A 7,626-nucleotide genomic window follows, 5' to 3' on the forward strand; every position below is an offset into this window, starting at 1 on the left:
AAGACAGATGAGATTTATCCTTTCCCCACGTCCTAGCATTGTGCTTTTTGCACATCCTATACTTGCCAGCTTTTTTGCCGACAGCTAACATGTCCTTTCTGGTTTGTGTGGATGTCAGCTCTGGTTCGTGTGGGTCTCGACCGGGGAAAAACAATTCTCTGGGCACCTGGTTAACTCCCAGCTATCAATAATGGTCCTGGCTACCCTGATGCCTTTCTACAATCTACATCTGTGTACTACATTGCCTGATTGGACATCCATTTGCCCAAATTTATTCTTATTCATGCAATGGTGAAAAATTTAGCAAAAAAAAAACATTTCTATCCAAACTGAATTCCTGTTAGGTTCATATTAACCAATGATTTATGTTTAACATTATAATTCACTCACTTCCTGCTGCCAGTTGCTGTTGTTCCACCATCAGTGAGGGAGTATTGTGTACTAACTATTGACATTAGTCCCAAACTCCACCACACAGCATTAACATTCCACAGGATTACAATAATTTAAAAGGTAAATACTAAAAACAAAATGATGTCAGTCCTAAAATTACCTTTTACTGGTTTGAACATGTGCAACTACTCAAAGTACATGATGTATAGAGAACCTCGAGCATGTTACACAGCTTTAGCAAATGATCCAAATCTGCTCAAACCAGGAAAAGAAAAGGGTAAAAAGCTGAGTGAACAATTATGAAATTATATCATTATATTATTTTTACAAACCTTTTTCTCCCATTTTTAGGTCCACCCACACCATTCAGCCATTCCTTGAACAACAGCTTGTACACTTGCCTGCCCCTTGGCTTCTGAGGTGTGCAATACTTATATGAGGCCACATGCCATTCTCAGACATTAACTAACCTCTACTGCACCAGTAAGACATTTGCATTCCTCAAGCTGGTTTGTTGCAAATCCAGACATACTCCTATGCGTTTTGTCCAATCTGCACACTGGGCTTATTCAAGGGAGCTGACCTAGAGATCTCTGGTGAGGTTAGCTTTTCGACCTTTGGACAGGCAAGTTACGATCAAACTGTTGGCACCTTGAGTACTGTACCTAGATCTGGTCACTGAGAAACTAGGGAGCTATTCAAGCCATTAGGCTGATCCCTACTGTCAGGGGTCTGAGTTAAGAGGAAAGACTTGAGAGACTTGTGCTGGGAATTTCCTCAGGTATTCTCCTACTGCGCTGCCTTAACTTTGGTTTAAGTTTGACAGAAACCCAGCTTATACGTGAGAATGCGGTTTCTATCAAAGTCACAGCAGTAGAGCGGAAAGAAACCCCAAGGAAATTCATGGCATTGGCCTTTTCAACCTGAAAAAGAGACATCTGAGAGGTGATCCTAGAGTCATAGAATCATAGAAGTTTACGGCACAGAGGAGGCCATTCGGCCCATTGTGTCTGTGATGGTTTTTTATCCAGTAATTCTTTATTTCATTTTTTTCACTATATGTCCAAAATCTTTATATTAATTAAAAAAATTCTCAACTGGTCACAGCTCCTCATAACCTTTCAACATTTGCACAGTAAAATAATTTCAATAATCACATTCTCATGAGAAAGTTATAACAAAGAACTTTTTCAATTAACATGTAAAAAATGACTTTTTTGCTTCCAGTGGTAAATAACCTATATAATCTTAGTTCTTGTATGCATAAGCAGTTATAAAAAGAAAAGTCTATCAATATTTATGTACTTTAAAGGACAACAATATGTTGCATTCTTTCTGAACTTATGTAGGTAAAATAATCAATGTTCACACTTTGTTGCATTGACTGTAATGAGTGTAACTAGAAGAGTCCATATTATATACAGGTATTTGCAATAAATTGTAATGTCTACTGTCCATTCAGTACTATCTATAACCTTCTCTTCCATCAAAGCTTCCCATGTCTCTATAGCCTCCTCTCCCTCCATAGCCACCTCTCCCTCCATAGCCATCTCTTCCTCCATAGCCACCTCTCCCTCCATAGCCACCTCTCCCTCCATAGCCATCTCCACTTCTATGCCCTCCTCCTCCACCCCAACCATCCTTACTTCCTTGGCCTCCTGCTCTGCCCCAGCCACCTCCTCCACCCCCACAACCACCTCCACCTCCCTGGCCTCCTACTCCCTCCACCACCCCTGCCATCTGCACCTTCCTGGCCACCAACCCCAAGCACCTCCACCATGACTACCTCCTCTACCACGTCCACCTTTCCCTCCATCTGCCATGGTGTCATCTCTGGTGGTTGTGGTGCTTCTATCTCAGACGGCCTCCCTCCTCAATCAGGCACTCTCCCATCAGAACCTTCTTAATGGCACAGGTTGTCCCTTCTCTTAAGGAGCCACTGCTGGTCTTTATGATCTTGGACAAGTCCACACAGGCAGCCAGAAGATGTACTAGAGTTACAGTAGATATCAGGGACAAAGTGTGCATTTTTGCTTGATAGAACTTTGCCATATTGTCTGTATTTGCCTTGGCTTTGTCAGATCACCTGAATGACTGGACAGTCACATCTAAACAGTCGCATATTATAGAGGAATATAAGATAGTAAATGGTATGGAAAAGGTAAAGCTTGAATACTACTTTAAATTAAACAGTAGGAGAAGGTTAAACTAGAAAAAGATAACTTTAGGACTATCCAGAGGCTCTTCTTCAAATAGAGAGTGATCTGCACTTGAAACGGACTTCCAGACAGAGCAGTGGAAGCATAAATCCTGGAATCATTTAAGAAACAAGTAGATACGGCAATGGGGGGAGTGTAGATTCCTCCCCTGTAAGTATCTTGTATGTGAAAGAGGGAGTGTTGGGTCCTTATCTGCAAATATTTTGTCTGTGAAATATGTGGAAATATTTTGACACAAAGGGTGGAGATAAAAAGAAAAAAAACTGTAAGTTCTGGAAATCTGAAATAAAAACAGAAAATGCTGGAAACGTACTGCAGGTCAGTCAGCATCTGTTTTTTCAATTCTTTCTGGGGATGTGGGTGTCGCTGGCAAGGCCGGCATTTATTGTTCATCCCTAGTTGCCTATGAGAGGGTGGTGGTGAGCCGTCTTCTGCAGTCCAAGTGGTGAAGGTACTATTAGGTGCCATTAGGGAGAGAGTTCCAGGATTATGACCCAGCGATGATGAAGAAACAACGATATATCTCCAAGATATCTGAAAGGGTTCATCCATGAGCTCACAGATGAAAAGTGGGCTCAGTGCTGTAAATACATCAGCCTCATTTTGCCGGATTCAATCCTGGCAATGAGGTTAAATGTTTTTAAAGCAGACGGTTACAGGAACCACAATTTTTTCCATACAATTCCCTTTGTCTTATGCATGAGAAAAATTTAACTATGGAGCACTGCGACTGTAATAAATGAGAGGTTCAGACAACTTGGCTGAAAGTGCATGTTTCTGTCTCTGCTCTGTCTGCAAAACCCCATGAACGTTTCATATTGTTATGGAGATAATTTTTCTTTTTATTACCTCTCCCTGAACTGAATTCAGCCTCCATTATGTAATACAAGTCACTGGGTCTTAAATTATATCATATTGCTTGGTCTCTTTTGTTTTGCTGTACTTGGTTGTTCCATATAAAAAATAATTAATTGCAGAGAATTGATATTTCCATATTAAGAGAGGCTCATTGGTTTCTGTGTGTTCTTCTTAGAACTAATCCCTGCTAATATGGAAAGCACCATTTGTTGTTTTTAGTGCTGTTTAAAATGTATAATGTTTTAGTAAAAGTGCTCATGATTTGGAGCTGGTGGTGGGTGACAGAATAGGTTACAGCACAATTCTATAACACACTTCTGAGACCTGGACTCAAATCCAAATCTAAGTCCAACTGGGACTAAAGCTTTCTCGAAAATGCCGTGAGAGAAATTATTTGACAGTATGAGCCTAGTTCAGAGTGGGTGTGAGCCCACAGGACAATCCTGCTCCTAATTCACAGGATGGCTTGCAGTTAAAGGGATGCAGCTACCTAAAAGTAAGGGTCTGTATATGGGGACAAAAATTCTGTTAACTTTTATAAAGGCTTAAAATGGTTTGGCATGGTTGTATGAGAAGTACAGGGGTGGGGTGGAGGGGGAGTTGTGACAGGCAAAAATGAAGTGAGGTAAATCCAACATGGAGGCACAATCCAGTCTATGGGCAAGTGGCAGAGCAGCACAGTACCCAATCCCATTCGATGGCTGGCCAAGTGCACCTGCTCCTGCAATAGGAGGCTGTGAGGAGAAGTGACCTACTTAATGCTGCAGGAACTGATGATATAGCTCAATCCTGTGTTCAGTATTTGCAGAACCCAGAAACAGATGTGGGAGATGTTATGTATTGTGTGTTCTCCTCCCACCTGTGATGGCGCTGTCACAACAGATACATGGTTGGGTGTTCTCTTGGTTAAGTTTAGCTCTCTTTGTTCAGAACTTTCCAGAACTTCCTTTTCCCTTAGAATAAAGCACTTCATGTTTGAATCTCTGGGTTCTGAGTCCTAAATTGTGTCTAGGTAGATAGGTAACGACACAACAAGTGGCGACGAGGATCGGATGAATCTGCGTTGTGGGAACTTTCTTGTTTTCGACTACAAAATACTCGGAACAGAGATTGCAGCATCACATTAATGTTACGGCAGTGAGTAAACAGAAATTTTAATTTGAAACGTGAGATGGCTACTATATTAGGAAACATCGGTGATTTTGATGAAAATGTGGAGCAATGGAGCGCATATATGGAACGTTTTGACTATTTTGTAATGGCGAATGCGGTGGCAAACAAAAAGGTCGTGCCTACCTTTTTGAGTGTAATGGGGCTGAAGACATTCAATTTACTTCGCAGCCTTGTGCAGCCAGATAAGCCAGGAACTAAAACATATAAGCAACTAGTGGAAATTCTTGGAGCACATTTTTCACCAAAACCTCTGGTTATTGCCGAGAGATTTAGATTTCACAAACGGAATCAAGAGGAGGGGGAATCAGTGACGATGTTTATTGCTGCTTTAAAAAGATTATCAGAACACTGCGAGTTCAAGGAGTTGCTGAAGGACACCATTAGAGACAGACTCGTGTGTGGTCTGCAAAATGCAGCCACACAGAAGCGCCTTCTTACTGAGGACAACCTTACTCTTGAAAAGGCCATTGAAGTTAGTGTCTCCATGGAGATAGCGGAAAAGGAGGCTCACCAGTTGAGTTCAAGAGGGAGAGTTCACAAGGTGTCGTCTGAGCCTAAAGGTGCGCGGAACGGCACATGTTACCGTTGTGGGAAAATGGGCCATCATGCTAATGACTGCTGGTGTACGGAGCTGGAATGCCGAAATTGTGGCAAAAAGGGTCACATTGAACGCGCCTGTAGAGGTAAAAAAAGAACGGACAGAGCTGGGAAGCATGGAAGCAAAATGTCTGTATTTGGACAAGAGAGGAAAAAGAGTGTTCATTCAGTGCAGTATGATGGAACAAGCAAAACAGAGGGGAGCGACACCTCTGAGGAAGAGGTGCACATACTGACAGTTGCAGGTGATTCAAATGGCTACTGGGTGTCACCACTGGTGGAGGGACAATCAGTGCGGATGGAGGTGGACACAGGCATGGCTGTGTCCCTTGTTTAAGACACTGTCTACAACAAAATGCTAAAGCATCTTACCCTTCAGCTAACAAACATTGTGCTAAAGACGTATACCGGTGAACCTGTGGCCATGAGAGGCGCCATTGAGGTGACAGTTAAATTGAACGGACAGACTGCAAAACTGCCACTATATGTGGTAAAGGGAAATTACCCATCGCTACTGGGACGTGCGTGGCTAGAGAAAATCACGCTGGACTGGCCTGCAGTCCGCATGATGTCAAAAGGGGAGTCAGGTCTGACTGCAGTGTTAAACAAACATGCAGAACTCTTCAATGGGGAACTTGGGAGCATGAAAAAGATCAGCGTGAGACTGGACATTAAACCTGACAGCAAGCTGAAGTTTCACAAAACCCGACCTGTACCCTACGCAATTAGGCCAAAAGTTGAGGCTAACTTGGAGGCCTTAGTCGAGAATGGAGTCCTGGAGCCTGTGAGCATGAGCAAATGGGCCACACCCATTGTTCCTGTCCTGAAAAAGGATGGATCTGTTCGAATCTGCGGGGATTTTAAAGTGACTATTAACCCGGCGCTGTCTGCGGAACAGTACCCTCTTCCTCTCATTGATGATCTTTTTACGGGCCTGGCTGGAGGGCAAAAGTTCAGCAAAATAGACTTATGCCAGGCTTATCTACAAATGCATGTCGATGACAAATCAAAGGAGCTGCTGACAATTGTGACACACAAGGGGCTATACAGGTACTGCCGCCTTCCGTTTGGAATTACGTCGGCCCCTGCTCTATTCCAAAGGGCAATGGATCAGATTTTGAGTGGACTGCCAGGAGTCCAGTGCTACCTGGACGACATCCTTGTCACTGGGACAAATGAGGAGGATCATCTTCTGAACTTGGATGTGACACAACAACGACTGAAAGAGTACGGACTCAGAGTTCGTAAAGACAAATGTGAATTCTTTCAGTCTTCAGTTGAGTACCTGGGGCTGTGATTGATGCTACTGGCCTGCATAAGGTGCCATCAAAGGTCAAGGCGATCGTGGAGGCCCCAGCACCCCAGAATGTGAGCCAGTTACATTCATTTCTGGGGCTACTTAACTACTATGGGAAGTTTATTCCAGACTTAGCAACATTGCTGAAGCCGTTACATCAGTTGCTATGTCAAGGCAAAACATGGAAATGGACTGAACTGTGCAACGAAGCTTTCGCCCAAGCAAAGAAAGCATTGCTGAAATCGGAGGTCCTGACACACTTCGACCCAAAGCTACCCGTGCAGCTAGCATGTGATGCATCACCATATGGTGTGGGAGCAGTCATACCCCACATCATGCCTTCGGGTGAAGAGAAACCTATCGCCTTCGCATCACGCACCTTGAACAAGGCCGAGAGTAACTATGCGCAGATCGAGCGCATGGCCTTGGGAATCATTTTTGGAATTCGAAAATTTCATCAGTACCTGTTTGGGAGAAGGTTCACACTCCTGATGGACCACCGTCCATTGACTCCAATCTTCGGGCCCCACACCGGAATTCCGTCTCTCGCTGCAAGCAGGATGCAAAGGTGGGCTTTACTGTTGTCAGGACACACATACGACATCAAATATCACAAATCAGACTTGCACGGCAATGCAGACGGTCTCTCGAGGCTACCCTTGCCTATTACTCCCCCAGAGCCTCGTCAGATAGACATCTTCTACTTTAGACAAGTGGAGGGAGCACCTGTCACTGCAGTTCAGGTGCGAAGGTACACCCTCAATGATCCAGTCCTGTCTGAGGTAATGGACGATGTCATTCGAGGGAGAGCTGTAGGAGATTCTCCTAGTTTGAAACCTGACGCTTCAAATAGAAATGAGCTCTCCGTCCAGGCAGGTTGTCTTCTTTGGGGACGCCGTGTCATCATTCCGCCACCTCTGAGGGAACCTATACTGCAAGAACTTCATACAGGCCACAGTGGGATGGTTCGGATGAAGGAAATGGCAAGAAGCTACTTCTGGTGGCCAGGTCTCGATGGGAATATTGAGGAGAAAGCCAAAATATGTTCCCCATGTCAAAGGGTCCGGAATGTTCCACAGCTGGCAACGC

General features: G+C 43.9%; 1 pseudogene; it reads right to left on the reverse strand.

Moving 5' to 3' along the window:
• Positions 1 to 1,827: 1,827 nt before the first annotated feature.
• On the reverse strand, positions 1,828 to 3,489 carry LOC147109549 (protein FAM98A-like; annotated as a pseudogene).
• Positions 3,490 to 7,626: the final 4,137 nt, after the last annotated feature.

This window comes from Somniosus microcephalus, chromosome 12 (genome assembly GCF_052327205.1).
Source record: "Somniosus microcephalus isolate GS21.2 chromosome 12, FLI_Smic_1.0, whole genome shotgun sequence".
NCBI lineage: Eukaryota > Metazoa > Chordata > Chondrichthyes > Squaliformes > Somniosidae > Somniosus > Somniosus microcephalus.